Here is an 18,510-nt window from a genome sequence, read left to right on the forward strand (position 1 = left end):
TAGAGAATATTCCTATTTTATATTTACATAACATATATTATAGACAATATTGCCACCAAAATTTTAAGGCCTTTTATGAATATCTTAAAGGACATTCCCTAATAAGTCCAACATTTCTTCCCCTAACATTAACTAGACAATAAGAGGCATCTGTTTTGTTCAGATGACTATTCTATCTCAAGATGTTTTATTTTCAATATTAAGAAGTGCAGATAAAAAAGACCTTTTTACCAACACAAAACTCAGAAAAATAGTTATCACTCATCCTGAATTTTGAGACAAAATGCATTTTGTTTTAAACGTTCATTAAAATCATGTGGCAAGTTAAAGATTCTATTATTACCTATTGACTGGTTACTTTGCAAGATATTCAAGAAAGCATAAAACGGCATTTAACCAAACGCCTATTTCTTAAAGCACAAATAAATTTCCACAACTGGTGGAAATAAATCTTAATCAACGACGTAAAATATTTTCCAGCACACCATTGCCATTTTACCAGCTTTATTCAGTACACTTCACTGCTGGACAACTGTTAAGGCCAAATTGTTATTTACGGTGCACATTTAATGTAATGACTCTTCAGCTTCAAAAAAAAAGCCCAAACTGAGAAATTTTAAAGTGTTCGAAATTTTATTAAAGTTAACATTTCACAAGGTCATATTCATACAAATCAAATTGAAAAAAATTCCAGACATACAAACTATGATCTGTTAACGTGTCATCTTTCATCTCCAAATGTCAAAAATGGGCTTGTTTAATGGTACAAAAAGTCTTTAGCAAGTCAAATCCACTGTCCATCTGTGTTGGGTAAGAAACCTACTGTCTTCATTCATTTCATGAAATCCATGTTAAAAGAACCCTGTCTTGGTTGTATTAGCACAGCTCTCTTGTATTAATCCATTTTCCTCTATTCCCCACAGTGGACTGCCATCTTGATTTCTCAGCGGTAGGGTCCATTTGAGACTCTTCAAGCTGTGGGTGCTTGATGAAAACATTAAAAGAAAAAACGCTGTTGGAATACCAATCATCTTAGTCCCTTCAAACAGAGAACATCCACCCACCTTGAAGACACTCTTACCATACACCAAGCTTTAATTTTGTAACAGCTTTAAACTATGAAACTGTCTTATTTAAAGTTGTATGTACTACACACAACTTGTCAAGGAGAGTATCAAAGACTGTACACAGGTAACAAGGTTCTTTTACTATCACAGATACACATGTAGCCATAAAAAAAGCAGCAGTAGCCTGGCCAGCTTGCTCAGTGGTTAAGCATGAACCAGGTCATGGTTCGATTCCAAGTCAGGGCACATGCCCAGGTTGCGGCCTCAACCCCATTGGGGGGGCGTGCAGAAGGCAGCCAATGATTCTCTCTCATCATTGATGTTTCTATTTCTCTCTTCCCCTCTCCCTTCCTCTCTGAAATCAATAAAAATATATTTTTTTTTCAAAAAGTAGCAGTAAAGAGATAAATTTTTACTAGTTAAATGTGATACTGTTTTCGTGTTTGTACAAGACAAAAATCCAAATTCAAAAATCCTGGAAAGCTAAATTACAGCAACACTATGGATTTTAAATCTCAGTGAAGAACTTTCCAATATTCTTCAAACACACACACACACACACACACACACACACTGATTATGTAAAAGAATCCTAAGGAATAAAAGAAACTAAAGCAGTGGATCAATCATAGCATAGTTTTCCAGTTAACAGATGTTAATTTTGCTTAGAATATCGCAAACAGACAACAAAAATGCCACTATCTTTAGCTACATATCTGAGAATGCTGGAAATATGTAGCCACTAGGGGGAAAAAAGATAAAAAAGGCAAAGTGTCAACTTGGCTTATTTGATATTTGCCATTAAATGCTATAAGATTGCAAATTATATACAAATAAAATACTCCCACTGCCAAAATATCAAATGTTTCTCAGAGAATGACAAATACATTACTTAACTACTTTGAATTAAAGGGATACGTGGGAAGCCAAGTGATTTTAACATTAAATAAATAATCCTGATGAATCAGGATCCACATAATTGCAAATATAAGTTTTAGCCCTGGTCTTCTCTGTAAATTATGCAGCTCTCAAACTAAATTTATAAAGTCTGGGTGACTGACTAAGACGTTATTAAGTATAATAGCATTTTTGCTCATTAGGTAGTTAATACCTTGTATCCTAAACTATAATTAAAATTTGTTGTCTACTATCTATAATAATCTACAATAAAAGTGTAATATGCTAATTAGACCAGATGTCCTTCCAGGTGGATGAACCCAAGGCCCTTGCACAAATTTTGTGCATCGGGCCTCTAGTATACAATAAAAAAATCTACTTAGTAAACTATTTGATTAACCAAGAAACACTACCATCCATATTTTTTTAAAAACTACTAAAAATGAGTGTCATAAAATCAGTAATAAACAAAAGTATTTCTCCTTAATTATTCTGCCGACTTCTCTCCAGCCTGAAACTCATTCATTCCCCACATCAGTAAAATATCTTCCATGTGAATTGTTCATTCCTTTAAGTTAAGGGATATACATTTCTATATAGAACTATAGAAATAAAAATACCTTCATTCTTCTTGCAGAGTTCATTACAAACCAATTTTCCCCCAATCTCTATTGTTTTGATGCAAAATCAAGCTCTAAATGAAGTTGGGGAAGTAAATACTACTATGATGAACAATGAAACTAAAGCATTGATATCAAGTTACAATCATTTCGATGTCTATAGGTGCAATTTATTCAATTTAGTACATGAAATGATAAATCAATGCTCTATATTCTTCTGCCAGAGAGTAAGAGGTAAATTTATCCAGGACTTTATATAAAATTTCCTTTTAAAGCCCATTATTCTTTAAATTAAAAAAAAACAAACCTAATGAGATTAAAAGCATTCCAAAATTACTCAAAATCAATAGCTTGTGTAATAAAAATAAAATAGAAAAAACTTAATATATTGGTCATTCTGTCACATATGATGTCATATATTTAATATAGTAAAAAAAAGGGGGGGGCTGGGAATTGAAAAAAAAAGTGCTAAAAGAGAAAGCAGATACTTCCATAACATTAAAAACCAGGATCAATCTGTACTCCTTAAAGTCAATCAAAAGCCAAAAGTAAGAATCTTATTAATATAATAAGTAAAACTGCTCAGTCAAGCATCAAAGCACCTAAAAGTAGGGAATTTAGGAGTAAGCCATTCATTTTCATGGAATTCCAAATTCTTACAAAACCTAAAATTTCTAGTAAGCAAAGTTACATTAAAAATTAAAAAGAAAGCAGGCATGAGTTCTTTGAGCCTAGAAATATTCTTGGTAACAAAATCCAGTTCATTTGTGAAAGAGTAACAGCAGTACCTACCTCCTGTAGCAATAGTAAGGCTTAAATGAGATAGTATCTTTAAAGCATTTATATTACCTGGCATATATAAAGACCTCAATAAATGTTAGCTTTTACTCTGATATACCATGATAATCACAGTACTTGGGGACCTACAAACTAACCTTACTAAATTCATATAACTTATAATCCAACAGTAATGAAATCTCTGAAGAATCCATAGAATCATGGAGTCAATTACTTAAAACACTTTCTGCTTTAAAAAGACTATTTAGTGTTGCACTGAAATAACATCAGTACAAAAAAACTGAGTAGAGTTTTGATATCAAAGCCTTACTACTCTATGTCTCTCCAATAACGTGCAAATGGCTGTAGACATACTAGAGAGACAATGGTTTGATCTAAAATAACATTATCAAAGAGACCCAGATCTTTTGTTTATTTCACATAAAAGGTAAGCTTCAAGCTCATACTATGGAAAGTTAAACGTTTCCACTATGATGTTCACTAGTTTATGTCTTCTTTTTATGGAAAATTGCTTGTTCTAAATTAAATCCCACAAGCAAAGGTAAAGGCTACTATGTTAAGAGAGTAGGAAGTAATTGCTACCTCTTAAAATTCGCCAATCCTGTACATCAAAAAAACAAACAAACCATAAATTAAGATCTTCTGTTTCAATTCTGATCCAGTATATTTGTTCCAAAAACAGAGACATTGTAAAATAAAGCATTGTTAACTCAACTGCAAGTAAATGGTTCATTACAGAACTGAGTTTATGAGATGTTCCCCCCAAAGAAGTAATCTCCTTATCTCTACTTCCCAACAAACCCCAATTTTTAATCGCAACAGAAATGTGGGGTACAGGGAGAAATACAAAGACAAAGAAGTAATTAATGGTTCTTAATTTTAAAAACAGGGGACTATAATAATCCCACAATTTACTAAATCATCTTAAAACTGGAACACTTATTGCAAAACCAAAGGAATAGGTAGATATAAAATTATAATCCAGAACAAAACTGGTATTTCCCATCATGTAAATAATTAAGGTATTGTTCTTGGTGCTTATGGCTTGATTTCAATATTCTTTGGTCTTTAATTTGAAAACATTTAATAGAAAACTCACATATTTTGTCTCACTACCCAGTAAGAGCTCAAATCCTTTATAGGATTACAGTATATTAACAAGTCCGGGTCTTGCCCTAGCAGGTTTGGCTCAGTGGATAGAGCATCAGCATGGGGACTGACACCCTATCAAGAAGGGTCCTGGGTTCGGTTCTAGTCAAGGACCCATGTCTGGGTTTCGGGCTCCATCCCCAGTAGGGGGCGTGCAGGAGGCAGCCGATCAATGATCCTCTCATCATAGATGTTTCTCTCTCTCTCCCTCTCCCTTCCACTCTGAAATCAATAAAATTAAAGAAATTAAAAAATAAAAAGTCAGGGTCTTAATAAACTAACTACAAAATGATCTGAGAAAGACCAGCCAACTGTTAATTATGATAACTTAATCATCTTAAAGGTTTTGTAATCAAATGAAATCTTCCCCATTGCCCCTATAAGTTTAATAGTCGACTACACCTGCTTAAGAGATTGAGTTGTAGTTTCTTGTCAATTTTAATTGTTACTGAGTCCAAGGTTTTAGCTTTCAGGCACACTGAAAAAATTAATAAAGTATTAAAACTAATGTTTTAATAATGAATTTCAGTTTGGTTTTTTATTAGACCCAAAACACTACTTGATAAATATTTAATAGACACTATATATAATAATAAATCAACAAGTATTTATTGAGCATCCACTATATGCCAGGCAATATCTCTTCAAAATATTTGATAAGACAAGGTCAATAATTGTACTATATTAGGAAAGTTTTCATCTCTGCCCTTACAACTCCCATCAAAAAAAAAAACAAACAACTTATTATTTTGCAGGCCTTAATGGCCACTTATACAATGGAAGTTGAAATAGTAATTAGAATAAAAAATTATCTAGAATCTAATTTTCAAATGTGATTCAAAAATAAGTGTCTTTAACAAACAGCTAGTATGTAATTATCATATGTAAAATTTTGCCAGTAATAAATAAATTCCTTTGAGAATTCATCCAAATTCCTTTACACAGTCTTACCACTAATTCTTTCCCACTATTTCTCAGGTTGGGAATTTGAAAAACTACTCCATAGTAATTGTTACCAAGTCTTCTAATATCAGAGCATAACCCCACTGTCAGAAGAAATTACTATTAGGCTTTCAAAAAAGGGAAGTTCAGAATTAATTAATTTATTAGCATGACTATACTAACATCCATTAAAAACTATGTTCTATTACCAATAGGGAACCCAAGGGCTTCTGATTTCTACATACGTAGGGTCAAGTTGACAATCGAGATGGATCTAGGACAAGACAGTATTTTAGGGTTTGTGACCATTAACTACAACTATTCTCAACTCTGCAGCAGACACAGATAATGTATAAATGAAAGAGCAGAGCTATGTTCCAATAAAACTTTATTTTTAAAAAATTGGGGGAGTTTACCAACACCCAGATCTAAGGTGGTTAGAAGCATGTTCAACTATGGGTTTCTGTGCATTGTACCTCTTGCCTCAGTTTAACTGAAGAAAGTAGGAAATAATAAGTAAGCAAAATTTAAATAATAAACTTCACACACATCTAACCATGCTGGTTTTATTTTTTTGTGTTGCTTTGAGCTTCACTAAATCCCTATGTATTTTTACAATTCTGACTCAGGTACTCAAAATTTCCAAAGTCATATCTAAAATTAAAACAGGAAAAATATGTAAATTGAGTAAACTTACTAAATGCTTCCACCAACATCTATTACGTTGTACAGGCCCTTTAGAGATTCAGTCTCAGGATTCACATTTCTGCAGAAAACAAAAAGAATATAATTTTATGCGTAGAAAAAAATAAAAATAGTATTAATATGCCATGATTTATTCAGAAACATCTTATAAGGATCACTCGCCAGAAGCCCAAGATACGTGTATGTATATAAACAAGCAGAAGATAAAAGGGAAAAATTTGGGCTCCCCCAGGTAGACCGAATGGATAGCAAGAGTTGAGACCCAGCTGTTTAGCAGAGCCAACTACTTAATAGTACAAAATTATTTTATCTTCTGGTCTCTCATTTGTCTACATTAAAAAGTTCTAAAGGAAAACTGGCATTACCTACCTACAAGGTCTTGTTTTCTCACTTTATATATTGTCACTAGAGGCCCGGTGCATAGGATTCATGCACTGGTGGGTGGTGTGGCTTGCGGGAATTGGCACACTGTGGGAACACTGCTCATCCCTGTCAGCTGAGCAGCGCTTCCATTGCAGGAGCGCACTGACCACCAGGGGGCAGGTCCTGCGTTGAGCGTCTGCCCCCTGGTGGTCAGTGCGTGTCATAATGAGCGGTTGACCGGTCATTCCACTATTTGGTCGTTGGGCTTTTATTATATAGGATATTATTTTAAATTATCATGTACACTATTCTAAGGTAAAGTGTTGGAAAGGAATCCTTAGGCACAATTTCAAACTATTTTTACTAAATGTACTGATCTACTCAACTCAAATCCTTTCTAAAATATATATTTGATAACAAAAATATCATATCCATACTTTTCACTAGTTAAGATTATCATAAAGTAAACATGGAAGAGTTGTTTCCTATATCTCAAATATCTTCTGAATATAGGTTAAATACTATTTTAAGTCACTCTTGCTCCAAAGCATGATTATAATAATCCCAATATGTTGACCTACCCAAAAAAGCTGTTTAGAAGTTCAGCATCAAAGTATAGCAATTTAAAAATTTTTAGAAAGCCAAAGCACTGTTTAGGATTTAGGTTAAGCTTAGCTACCCAAATGTTTTTCCAGGCTATGATTTCAAATTTTCAAATTCTAAAGCAAGCTCCTGGTTTTCTTACCAAGTCTAAATTCCTTTAGTCATTTTGACTAATCAATCAATACAGCAAAAATTGGCTTCAAAATTACCTCTAAAAGTAAGGTGCCAAAAAATATCCTCCCACCGGGTAACAAAGCAATTTATAAGAAATGGAATTATTTATTTTTAAGCTTCCAATTGAGTCAGACTTTATAAGGAAGAGAGGATTTTCTGAATAAAGACAAAATTTGAATCATCCAAGTAAAATAAACTTATATATAACCCCTAAGAGAAGGGTGTAACTGATTTAAGGAATACTGGTGAAAGAAATGTCCCATTGGTCTGATAATGTGCTTGTACAAAAAGCTACCTACCAATGTAAGAATGTACCTCTGGGTTTAGCCTCCACCAAATATAGAAAAGGACTGGGATCTCACTTTGTGCTGACACAAATATAATCTATCATACTGGCTCCTTCCCAAAATTTACGAAGTAGTGCTTTGCGTAGTCCTTTGAAAGGGAAGAAGCCAAGGTCTGCTTAAGCAGACTATACAAGTTGATAATTTTGCTCACGTTCCTACCTATCTTTAGTATTTTGCAGTATTATAGATTCTCATTGAATATGAAATTATAGGTGCCATGTAAATAAACATTTTGCTAGCTGGGCCTTTTATAATAAAAGGCCAAGACAGTTTTAGTCAAGTCTTACATTATCATCATTAGTCCATTTGTGCTTTTCTTATATTTGTCACCTTTTAAAACCCTTCAAACAATTTTTAACATTTAAACTGAGAATAAGATCAGAGAACACTATAAATATAAAATGTCTTCCACAAAAATAAGGTAGTGATAGTCATTAGAAAATTGCCACAAGACAATTCACAAACCATTAAAGTTAAGCAAAATATCTAACATAATAATCTAAATTAAAATTATTATGATTACTATATAGTACACATACATAATTCATTGTTTGGTAAATATTTCATTTCATATAAATGACTTAGCTTCAACAGCATAGGATTGTTTTTCAAAAAACAAGACTATCTAGCTTTACGCTATGTTTAAATCAACTATCAAATTATTATAAGAAAACATGCTACTTAAATGCTATGTAAAAATAATCATTTAAATTGTAATGGTTAATTTACACTCAGAAGTAACAGCCAAAATGAAAATCAAGTTTGAATTAAGCCACTCAATCTGTAAAGGGAAGGTAGGTGGTAAAACAATGATATCTAAATATAGAAATTTCTTAAGTTAATTATGCCAGGTATTATCATTGATAATCCCAATGGTCAGCTGCAAATGTTTCATTGGATATGATAAACTTTTTTTAATGTAAAGAGGGAAGGAAGGAGCGGGGAGGGAGGGGGGGGGAGAGAGGGAGGGAGGGAGGGGGGGGGGAGAGAGAGAGAGAGAGAGAGAGAGAGAGAGAAAGAGAGAGAGAGAGAGAGAAATATCGATTTGTCGTCCCACTTATTTATGCATTTGTTGATTGCTTTTTGTATGTGCCCTGTGGGGAGATCGAACCTGAAACTGGCTATTGGAACGGTGCTCTAATCAACTGAGCTACCCGACCGGGGCCTAAAGTTTAAATATATTTAATCGAATAATTATTTTCAAAACTCCAAATAATGCTTTTTACTACAGCATTCTAAATCTTAATTGTTTAAAAACAAATTAAGACCAATTTTCCAATGTCTTCATATATATACTGTTTATTAATATCTGGAAATTCCTAAAATTAAGAATGCCCGTTACACGATTGCACGGGTCTCGTCTTATTCAAACAGTATCACCACAGAACTACATGATTTGCGATGCAAAAATTATCAAAACTATTCTCCACTTTTTGTAAGAGAAATAGACACTCCTATTATTTTTATAGCAGAATTTAAGAGCTAAATGGTATCTTAAGAGATTGGAAACTCCAAATACTTTGTACTAAAACTAGGAGACTCTCTACCTTTCATTAATGCAGAAGATAGAGATGTCCTCAAATTATCTTTTGCCGCTTATGCTATGCCTCTCAACAAAGAATTAAAACAGACAGGAGAAAGAGTAAATTCATTGGTTGTCCCAGTCCCGGTATCTTAATAATTAAGAAAGTGAGAAACAGTAAATTAACCTTGAAAAAATGTTTATATTAAAACAATTATTATCTATTTCACATAATCTAGCCTCTACGTGTTATGCCATGGTTTAAAAAAAATGTATAATTAACTATGAGCATGGCTTCTCTCATTTCTGTGGAACTTCAGATAATTTTTTAAACAGCTATTACCATGATAGCAAACGCAAATCCAACCTAACCACCAACTTGATCGGGTGATTTTGTATTCAAGAACTGGTAAAAATGCTCAATGAAAAGTAAATATTTAACATTTACTACTTTGATCCGCTAAGCAGAAAATAGCATTTAACTAAGTAATTTACTTTCCTAATGAAATATAGTAATTTAAAATAATAGTACCTACATTTATATTTGTCTTCATGTGTCCATTATTCTTGTCCATCAAACTTATTATTGCCCATTATACAAGCTTGGTTCAAACCCCAAGTAACGAAACAATGAATATAAGCACTATCATGAAGTTCAGCTGAAGTACATGAAAACCTTAAAATGTGATCGATTATAATCCTGTATCTTGTTGGTGGTAAAGGAAGCATTGTATTCCATTAGACGAGTAGAAATTACTACATCGTTTAGATTTTTCTATAAATACTAAAAAAATAAAAATCTTCATTTAACATTTCTAACCTTAAACCGTTCATTTATTTTATGGGTTAAATTACACCTTTGGTAGGCCACTATAAATTTACTGCCATGTTATACTTAACCTACGTCACACTTCACATACGTTTGTGTCTTAAGAGGCCCAATTCTCAAATTTTATAAGTGCCAACCACATCTGAATTACAATAATTTGCATAGAGGAAACTAACATCGGCATTTGTGTTAAAGAAGCTTGGGGTAGCCCTAGCTGGTTGGGCTCAGTGGATGGAGTGTAGGCCTGTGGACTGAAGGGTCCCGGGGTTCGATTCCAGTCAAGGGCACATGCCTGGGTTGCAGGCTCAATCCCCAGTAGGGGGCGTGCAGGAGGCAGACCATCAATGATTCTCTTTCATCATTGATGTTTCTATCTCTTTCTCCCTCTCCCTTCCTCTCTGAAATTAATAAAAATAAATAAAAGCTGTTGAGCAAAATATGTTGCTAAAAAAAAAAAAAGAAGACGCTTGGGGTAAAAGATGTTTTGATTATTTTGCGTGGCGTGTTTTGTCTTTCAAAAAATAGTTAAAGGTGTAACATTCCATTTTCTTTCACATATGATAAACACAAATTTGATCAAATTGCAAAGGACTGGAGAGGAAAAATTAAACTAAAGCAAAGGCAATAAAAATAATATCTTTATTACCTATTTGAATCAATAGAATAAGCAAACACCAAAAGATAAAAAGATTTTCCACATAAATTTCAAGGACAAAGGTAAATTTGCCCTTATATTAACTAAGAATAAGCAAACACCAAAAGATAAAAAGATTTTCCACATAAATTTCAAGGACAAAGGTAAATTTGTCCTTATATTAACTAATGGTTATTTGGGTATTCTTAACATTCCCCAAGATATTACTATATTTTCTCTGTCAAATCCTTACTAATCTCAACTTGAGATTAATTTTCACATGCAGTATTAACTTATGAATAAAGAATATTTTTTGAAAATTATCAGTGGACACGTTTTTTCACTCACGCATCTAGTTTTAAGATGTAAAATTACTGTATGCTTATTGAAAATTTCTTCTTCCTTTTACGACTTAAAGATCATTATTAAGTTACGGAGGTCTCTTTAGATGCTTTATTCTAGGTTTCTGTAAAATAAGTCATTTTTGTATGTTTGAAAACTCAGGAAAATGGGTAAAGCGACTATTGAAAATCCATTAAGTAGCAACTAGAATATGGAACTCTCTATTTCGTTTTGGAAATATAGTTCTTTTAAGAATCCCAAGATCTGCAAATGCAAAATTCTAGGCCATTTCTAAAACGTGATCAGTATCATCAAAAGGAATGTACACTTAAGATCGTAAAGATAATTTTGATGGCTCAACTCCTGATTTATCCTGGAGCACCATTTTATTGGAAAGTACTTAATGTCTTTCTGTTCTGATAGAAACTACATGTGTCAACTATCTCAATGTTAATACAAAAAAGCTTTGATATAAAGAAATGGCATTTGAGGGGCTTTTTCTCATCTTTTCAAGATAAACAGTCTGTCGTTTGTTTCATTGACAAAATTTACTAATATTTTCCTACTCAAATTGTGGTAGGCACTAAATTTCAGATGGTGGGTAAAAACATTTACTTACTTGCTATATAAAATACAGACTTCTGCAAAGATTTCCTTTATCCTCAGATATAAAACTCCATGGTCTCAGTCTTCAAAATGGTTTCTTTTGGGGGAAAAAGAAATATTCTAAGCAATGTATTGATGTAACAACCAACAGCAAGTAGGGAGAAGTGTTTTAAAACTTTTTATTATATAAAAGGAACAAAAACTAAAATCTATGCTCACAAAAATTGATTTTTAAAATGTTCTTCCCTAAAACCTATTAGTAGAAATAATAACTAGCTCAAATTTTCCAATAAATTTATTTATTTACATGTCTAAAAGATTAAAACTGTTTGCACAGTGTATTAGAGACCTAAAAAAGAAAAAGTCTATCTTTGGTTCATGGTTTTCCTCAAAATATAATTAGTCTTTTTTTGTTCCCAAAATTAAACAAAGCCATAAAGGACCTTTCAGTGTTTCAAACTATATACCGTTGAGTTACAACAGCTATGCATATATACTTTCTATCCCATGAAAAGATTTAAAAGCTTGGTAAAATTATTTCCGATATTTACTCATATTCATAATCACTACTTGCTGGGAAAATAAATTCTCAAAGAACAAAAACAAAACCTAGTAAGCTTATTTTTATGTCAAAGTAATAAAAATTTACCCGGTCTTACCTCAAATAAAAGAGCTGTATCTGTTCAGAACCATCATCAACCAAATTTTATTTTAATCTTGTAAGTTACCTTAAAAAAAAAAAGGAAAATGATATCAATGTTTTGATTTTTAAACATTTCTTGGCCTAAGTTTCAGTATGATGAAACAGTGAGAACAAAACACTCAATAATCTATGGATAAATGTAAGAGACAGCTCATCACACACTACCTGTACATTTTAGGTTGCAATTATTTCTTTTCTGAACAGCTATCAGTCTTTGTTTTCCTCACATTTTGGTTGCATAGACTAATACTTGTGACTAAGGCATTGAAACAAAAAAATACAGAAGATTTACATCTTTGGACAGATTTAAGACTATGACCTTGTTTTTATCTTTCTTCTTCTGATGACAGGCAATACCAAAAAAAAAAGGAAAAGTTTACCATTTTCAAAGACTCAAATATTAACATTTCCCTTCCCATCAAAGAATGCCTTTTAAAATTATGAGTAATTGAAAATGTACTCTTCTAGGAGAAATTAGTGAAGTTTAAAATGGCCACTGGTTACTTTAAATTTTAAATTACAAGTTATTTGATCTCACCAGGTGGGATACTAGCTTTGTCTTGTAAGCAACTTTCAAACATGTAGTAACTAGGACATTTATTCCATTTCAAACCAGGGTCTTTAACACTTTCAGTCTCTCCCTTCCCCCATTACTCTTGTAAAAAGATCTGATGAGGGAGCAAATGCCAGCAATTATTTTGCATTTCACTCTTCAAAAAAGGATTCTGAGATACCAGATTCAGAATATTCATTTAAGACTACTTTCAGCATCCAAAAATTACAAAAACGTCCGTTTGAAAAAACAAACCAAACAAAACTGGTACCTAAACAACAGAGCCTGTAAAATCAAGATAATGCGCAACTGATGTAACATCTAGCACGAGATGCATGCTCTTCGGAAATAAAACCATTTTGCCGACAAAAATACCTTCCGAAATGCGGTCGATTACAGCAGTTACCTGTGATCTTAGAAGGACTGGGTAAACTTGAGGAATTTACCAACAGCCTTTTTAGGCAAAATCTGCACTTTACAACACCCACACCGCAGAATGAAGACAAATATATTCCCAAAATCACACAAAGGTTTTCTGCACTTGCGGCCTGTGCAAACCGAAAACTGAAATTCCCTCCCCAACGTTATTATTCCCAGATGCATAGGCGGAGGACTGCAGAATTTCTGAAACCGACACCTATTAAAATACTGTTCCGGGGTAAGAACATCTAGATGTTCGTGCATGCAACAAATGCAACAAATATGGCTCCTCTGCTCCGTCCATTTCCAGAGAGCAAGCCTACTTTAATATTTACACTGCGAGAAAGTAACTCCAAAAGGACATCTGGGGGGCCGAATAGCCCTTTGTAAAAAAGTTTTGTCGACCACGGCTTGGGACGATACGGATGATGATGATTTTTTTTTTTTAAAAAACCGTAAAATGACGAACTGAAACTTTTAAAAGTCTAGGAGCAGGCTCAAGTGCGTTCCAACATGCAGGTGCGATCAGTTTGCAGATAACGGCTCCTGATGACCTTTTTTTTAAAAAAAAAAAGTACCGAAACGGGTGTATTTAATCACCATCCAAATATCCGAAAGCCGGAGCAACTCGGCAAATGCCAGTTATTATGAACCAGACGTCATCGCCCTGGCCCCAGCATTCAAATCTATTCCCATTAAACCGCCCTGACATGACAGTAAACTTGTCTTTCCCTTTTTTTTTATTTTTTTATTTTTTGAAATGCCAGACGCACTCCTCCTCCTCCTCCAACTTGCATTTTTTAAAAAGACAACCTTCACGTCATCAAGGTTTTCCAGGGGCGGCAAGTCCCTTCTCCCCGGTGATCCCCGCAGCCGTTTTCAACATCGGCTTTGAAAGAGTTAAGAGCCAACACCCAAAAGGGGAAAAGAAAAAAAATAAGAGAAAAAAAAACAAGTTTTATTTTTTTTTTTCTTTCAACGTAGCCAGGCTTCCATTGTTCTTTTAAACTCGATCGCCCAAGATGAGTTCCCACCTTACCGGAAAGAGGTGAAAAAAAAAAAAGCTCCCCCGTAGGAGAACCCGAAAAAGGGGTCCTTTTACCCCAAACATCAAAAGAACTCACCCACCGGAACGGAAAGGGGTTCCGCTGTCCTCGCTCGGTCCCCTCGGGGCTCCCGCCTGCGGGGACCCGCCGCCGCCGCCCCTTTCCCGGCGGGGCCCGGTCCGGGCAGCGAGGCCGCCCCCCGCCCACCGCAGGGTCTGCAGCGGGGTCCCCCGCACCCCCGCACCCCCGGGCCCGGCGGCGCTGCCCGCTCGGGGGCCAGCCTACGACGCCAGCAGGGCTTGCAGGGAGCCGGCCGCGAGGCCCGGCCCGCCACCCCCCTCCCCTCCTGCTCGCACGTTCAAGGACATTTCGCTTTTCCTCCCAAGGACAAAGGACAATAAAGGGGGCCGGGGAGCTACTTACCCGGTCCGAGCGCAGCCGCCGGCACCTCGAGGTCGCCCGCACGCGATGCCCGCGCAGGGCCTGGCGCCCGCGCCGCGTCGAGCCGCCAGGACCCCGGGGAGCCTCCGCGGCCGCTGCCGCAGCGGCACTTAGGGCGTCGCGGGCCCCGGCCGTTCCGGGCGCCTCTGCCGCGGGGATCCGACCCCCGGCGCGCGGCCGATCTCGTCTCGGCCGCGGCCGCTTCGCCCCCCGCGGGGCCTGCGGGCCGCCCGGGCGCAGCTCCCCGCCAGCCGGCGGGTCCCGCGGCCGCGGCGGAACGCCTGACAGCTCGGGGTGCTGCTGCCTCTCCGGCCATCTTGTGCCGTGTGTGTGTGGTGTCTCTCTCCCGTCTCCTCTCTCGGCTTTACTCCCTCCTCCTCCTCCCCCCCGCCCCACACACCACACAACATGGCCTCTTTGCTGCGGCGGCGGCTGCGGCGGCGGCAGCAGCTCCGCGGCGTCGCTGCCCGCTCCCCTCCTCCACCCTCCCGCCCGCAGCCCCAGATCCCAGCGCGCACGCGCGCCGCCGCCCGCCCACCGCGGCCATTGGCTCAGCCCGCTTCCTGGCACGCCTCCCTTCTCCCCCGAGCGTCCTCACGCACGCTCGCAGGCGTCTCTCTTCCCCTCAACAACAACTGCCTCGATACTATTGGTGAGGTATGACCACGCCCCCTTCCACTTTCTCCACGCCGATAGGCTGGCCTTCGTGTCATTCACCTCCCATAGGGGTTTATGATTTTCTGAAGCGGCCGGGGCCCGCGATTGGCGGGTGAGGAAACCTTTGGTTGGAAACAGTTGCCCTGCGCCCCGCAGTGCGGACCCCTCAGGGCTGACTTGCGGGGGGCTTCCTAGCGCGCTGTCCAGGCCAGAATTACTGGTACAGTGACCTGGAGATAAGGCCTTCGCCTCTGGAAAAAGCTCAGGAGTCGGTGCTTCTAAATTCAGGTTTTTGCATTTTTTTTTTTTTATGAAATGGAAAAATGACTGACAGTTTGACGAGCAAACACGACGACGCAGGTTCCTAGCCCTCAGGCGAGCAGCCATATCTCCTCGGCGATAGAGAGGCCTCGAGATTTTTCTCCGAAACAGCCAGGCCGTCGTCCCTCCGGGTCCCGTCTGACTGGAGATGCCGGAACCTGAGGCTGCGCGCGCTTCCGGTGGCCCATTCAGGGGAGCCCGCCAGCTGGTGTGTCCTGGGCCCCCCATCGTCCTGCTGGGCCCGAGGCCGCCCCGGAGAGTCCAGGGCGGTATTTGTTACCTGGGCGGTGAGGGCCTCAATGTTCGCGGTCTTGTCTGCCCCAGAGTTTGTTTCCTTTAAGCATATCTCCCCTTTTTTCATCAGTTCTTGGACCTGGAAGTGCCTCTAGGCCAGCGGTTCTCAACCTGTGGGTCAGCGACCCCTTTGGCGGTCGAACGACCCTTTCACAGGGGTCGCCTGAGACCATCCTGCATATCAGATATTTACATGACGATTCATCACAGTAGCAACATGACAGTGATGAAGCAGCCACGAAAATAATTTTATGGTTGGGGTCACAACATGAGGAACTGTATTTAAAGGGCCAGAAGGTTGAGAACCACTGCTCTAGGCAAACCACTGGAATAACTGAAAACCTAAACTTTCCTCTGAATTCAATGGGAAAAGAAAAAGAGGGGGTTCTCTCTCTCTCTCTCTCTCTCTCACACCCACTGTTAGCATTTTCAGAAATCTTGCTCCTTCGGGCAAGGGACCTGGAGAAAAGGAAAGGCACCCCAGCTTTTGACAGATTTGGGGGGGCGGGGTCTTGAGGCTAGGGGCGTGGCTTCTTCAGTTCTCCCCAGACCCTAGACCTGGGTGAAAATCGGAGGAGGTGGGATGCTCCCGGGGCCTAGGAACTAGTTCTGGCCCCTTCTTTTTATTTATTTACTTTATTGATGTCAGAGATGAAGCGGGGGGGGGGGGGGGGGGGGGGGGGGAGAGAATCATGGATCGGCCGCCTCTTGCACGCTCCCTAGTGGGGACCAGGCCGCAACCCCGGCAGATGCCCTTGATGGGATTCGAACCTGGGACCCATCAGTCCGCAGGCCGACGCTCTGTCCACTGAGCCACAGCAGCCGGGGCCTGACCCCTTCTTTTTATTTATTTATTTATTATTTATTATTATTATTTTTAGCCCCTTTTTAAAAGGACACCATTGTTCATTGACTCGGCTCCATAGGGCATCGGCTGCTCAGGGCAGAGCGAGGACTGGGACCTACCGCTCCTGCCATAGATCTGAGGTTCCTTCTGTGTCCCCTGGCCGCCCTCCTTAGCAATATAACGGGTGCCCGCCGTGGGCGCACAAAAGGATGCTGCTTTCGCTGAAATGGAACTTTCTCCATTTAATGTCCACGAGTCGTTCCCCGCTGACACCCTAGGGACCAGGCAGACCCAGCCAAGAGGCTATTCTCTGCAACAACCCCACCCGGAGCCCTTCTTGCCTCGTTCTTCCCGGTGTGCGATCGCTGTGCTATTCTTCACCCCTCCATTCCACCCCCTTACCCCCCACCCCCCATCCCACTGCTACCTGAAGTCCGTCTGTGATTCTGCCCTTTCAGGATTTACCTCCCAAGAACTTCCGTGTCAGCAAAACAGGCCTGGACAGGCCTTTTCTTCATTGCGGACCGACCAGTCGTTTCATGGCTAGCTTATCCCAGTGGCCAGATAAGTTCCTATTGAACGAGTACAAAAAACAAACACACACGTTTTATCATAAATGTTAAAGGCACGCCTTGAAATTAAATACCCATTGCATTTTGAAGTTATTTATGACATGTTCTTACAAGCTAATATCTTTTGAAAGTAGGATATTGGGTAAAACACTGTGTAATATGGAATTCTCGTCATCCGTCCGCAATGTTCTAAAGCCTTCGTGGTAGAGAACTCGGTTGAGCACACAACACCCCGATGGGGGACTATTATTATTTCTGTGTATTATCTCTACCAGGAAACGGACACACGGGAGTCTAATTGGCCCAGGTTCACACTGCTGACAAGTATTGGAACCAGGATTGAGCCCAGGTAGTCAGGGTCAGACCCATTCCCTTCTGCCCTACCAGGTTCTTTTCATTTTTTTAACATTTAAGGAACCATATTCTTTTTCTCTTTGTTTGTGTTGGGATGTGTTTTTTTTTTGAAATATACTTTTTTTCATTGATTTCAGAGAGGAAAGGAGAGAGAGAGAGACACATTAGTGATGAGAGAATCATTGACCGGCTGCCTCCTGCACGCCCCCTACTCGGGGGAAGGGGATCAAGCCCGTGCAACCTGGGCATGTGCCCTTGGCCCAAATCGAACCCTTTAGTCCAGTGGTCGGCAAACTCATTAGTCAACAGAGCCAAATATCAACAGTACAACGATTGAAATTTCTTTTGAGAGCCACATTTTTTAAACTTAAACTATATAGGTAGGTACATTGTGATTAACTTAATTAGGGTACTCCTGAGGCTTAGGAAGAGCCACACTCAAGGGCCCAAAGAGCCACATGTGGCTCGCAAGCCACAGTTTGCGGACCACGGCTTTAGTCCATAGGCTGATGCTCTATCCACTGAGCCAAACCGGCGAGGGCCCAGTTTCTTTTTTTGAAGGCGGTCCCCGGTGCCAAATAGATTCAGTTGGACCTTCTGGTGAGTGGTGCTGCCTGATTTGCCAGCTCCTTCCTCGCCTACTTCTTTGAGGTCTTCCACCTTCAGCGTTGGGCCTCCCTCCACTGGACAGTGTCAGACCCTTT

At 38.8% G+C, this 18,510-nt stretch overlaps 2 long non-coding RNA genes across 6 annotated transcripts in view; one reads left to right on the forward strand and one right to left on the reverse strand.

Moving 5' to 3' along the window:
- Positions 1 to 604: 604 nt before the first annotated feature.
- LOC138998466 (uncharacterized) lies at positions 605 to 17,326 on the reverse strand. 5 transcript variants are annotated; one of them, XR_011469173.1, is made up of 5 exons: positions 17,308 to 17,326; positions 12,258 to 12,326; positions 11,612 to 11,695; positions 6,171 to 6,239; positions 605 to 984 (listed from the first exon to the last, which is right to left on the reverse strand). It is a non-coding gene; the product is annotated as an uncharacterized lncRNA (long non-coding RNA). The 5 variants fall into 5 exon arrangements; XR_011469169.1 differs by lacking the exon at positions 17,308 to 17,326 and adding an exon at positions 14,744 to 15,122; XR_011469170.1 differs by lacking the exon at positions 17,308 to 17,326 and adding an exon at positions 14,403 to 14,497.
- Positions 15,541 to 18,510, forward strand: part of LOC138998467 (uncharacterized) — a 75,004-nt gene continuing 72,034 nt past the window's right edge. Inside the window, exon 1 of the long non-coding RNA XR_011469174.1 lies at positions 15,541 to 15,947. This is a non-coding gene — a long non-coding RNA (uncharacterized lncRNA). The remainder of the gene's footprint in view (positions 15,948 to 18,510) is intronic.

This window comes from Myotis yumanensis, unplaced genomic scaffold, assembly GCF_028538775.1.
Source record: "Myotis yumanensis isolate MYYU_CA2020_CCGP unplaced genomic scaffold, mMyoYum1.0.hap1 SCAF_20, whole genome shotgun sequence".
NCBI classification, from domain to species: Eukaryota; Metazoa; Chordata; class Mammalia; order Chiroptera; family Vespertilionidae; genus Myotis; species Myotis yumanensis.